This window comes from Megascapheus bottae, chromosome 20 (genome assembly GCF_031878675.1).
Source record: "Megascapheus bottae isolate mThoBot1 chromosome 20, mThoBot2.hap1, whole genome shotgun sequence".
NCBI classification, from domain to species: Eukaryota; Metazoa; Chordata; class Mammalia; order Rodentia; family Geomyidae; genus Megascapheus; species Megascapheus bottae.
Window position 1 is genome coordinate 32,877,041 of NC_143528.1, and position 2,140 is coordinate 32,879,180.

The following is a 2,140-nucleotide window of genomic DNA, read 5'->3' on the forward strand; positions in this document are numbered from 1 at the left end:
GCTTCTGTTACCTCCATGCTCACTGTTAGAAGAAGATTCACTAGTGTGCACATTCTGATGTTAATTCCTGGGACTGCTGTTCTTCCCAAAGGATAGTTTGTTCATAGAATAACTTTTCCCCTAAAAAGCTCAGAACTGAAACACCACAGTCCAGGTGTGCCAGTCCCTTAAGACCAGACTGGTAGTACAACCATGCTGATGTGGAGAAGCTGTACCTTCCTGCAGAAGATCAACTGCTGTCCCATCCCAAATCTCAGCCTGAGGTATATTCAGTGAAGGCAGGTAGCTGGGCTTCTCTGGGCAAAGAAGTAGTTAAGAGCAGAAAGGTAGAGGAAATCTAAAAAAGAACCATCTTGATACAGATTCATCCCATGGTGTGAAGGGAAAGGGCAAAGAACCTACTGGCTCTTGGCTTATCCAGCGATTTCTGTCACTGTGGTGACCAACCTTTGCCCATTCCATAAGGCCTTGAACTACTCAGGGACTGGGAACTCATTAAAGTCACCGCCTTCTGTAGGAATGAGGACATTCATCTCAGAAGATTTGGCACTTTCTCACAATCCAGAGAATTCTTGGTCAGGTAAGCATGGCAGCCATCTGTTTTGTTAATGGAAATGGTTGGCACTTACCCATTACCTGAACTTTGACATCTCTACTGTTGATTATCTCCACAATGCCTACTACATCATTAAATACCAGACCGAGTTTCTTACAGTTATCTACTGTAATGGAATTAATCTTGCCTTTGATTTGCAATGTGGTGTTCACACATTTGTATATGTAAACCACCTGCTTCAGCTCTGTGTCATCAATTACCAGGTTGGAAACATTCTGATTTTCTTCTCTCCATTTTTTGCCCTACAGTTCAAGTAGAGCCGGCTTCTTCTTTGTGGCTGGTTTGGGAGATAGGCTTGTTTGGGGTTTAGGTGCAGAGAATGGCTTAGGACCACTGTGTACTGGGCGACTCTGAGCTTTCAGGGCAGGATTCTCGTTAGTCTTCATATCATCATATACATGCTTCAGGGCATGTGTGATGCCCTCCTCCTGATTAATCTGTGCAAACAGTGCTGAGCGGGAGGCAGAGTCATCAGAGCCTGAACTGGTAGAGACTGGCAGGGCAGGTGGGCCTGGTGGAGGGGGAGGGGGACCTGATCCAACAGATGGTCCAGATAGTAATCCACTCAGTTCTTTGGCTCCGGGCCCTGTTTTGTTCCAGGCCAGTCATATAAGCCTGCAGCTCCGTCCATATACTCAAGTAAGCTTTGACCCAGTCCACATGCTTCTTATCCACATCTTTGTACTCTTTGAGGATTCGGTTTGTATAAAACATGGCAGCATCATTCATTTCTTTCACATAGGGGGGAGGTTTAGGAGCCATAGCCACCCAGCCTAAGGCCTGGATGCTCTCACTGACAGCTGACAGGTGATTAAACAACTTGCTGCCTCGGTTCTTCTCCCAGAAGGTTATCACTTCTTGGATCTGCTCTGAGATGGGTGCCAACAAATCAGTAAGTTTATTATTGGCTGGCTGCTGGCACTGAGCAGCTGTAATTAGGAGAGCTCGTGTTCCAACTTCAGACCTGTGTGGACCATCTCCGCATGCTTCTGCACAACTCCTCCGATCTCTTTACTGATCTTCAAATACTCTGTCGCAGGACCAGCAAGCAGAGAGTCAAAGGCTTGCACATATGGAGCTGCTCCTTTTGAAGGATTGTCTCCATACCCACGGTGAATGTCAGAGGGATGGGATACTGCCTCCAGGCGGCCTACTGCCTTCTCCAACCTTTCTACAGGATTTTGAATGTCAGCCATGATGTACCACCTCAAGAGTTGTGCCTCACCTCAGGTCTGTGATCAGTGGCTCTCGCAATCATTATTTATTATAGAGCATCATTAAAGCAAAACAGAACCAACATTATTCTCTATAGCCAATATCTATTCCTCATCTCCCAGCTGGTGGGTGAGGACTCTGCCTACCACTCTTGTTCCTGAGGTCGGTAGACTCAACAAGTCCTGTCAGAAACCATCTTTCTCTTGCGTTGGGACTAGTTATAGCATGTCCTGATAATCATTTTATCTTCACGAATGCTCAGTTCAGTTCCCCTTCCAGGAAGGTGATTTCTATCATGTATGACTGAGA

The 2,140-nt window shown here is 46.2% G+C and overlaps 1 pseudogene; it reads right to left on the reverse strand.

Annotated features, from left to right (window-relative positions):
* Positions 1–374: 374 nt before the first annotated feature.
* LOC150049365 (adenylyl cyclase-associated protein 1 pseudogene) lies at positions 375–1,812 on the reverse strand (annotated as a pseudogene).
* Positions 1,813–2,140: the final 328 nt, after the last annotated feature.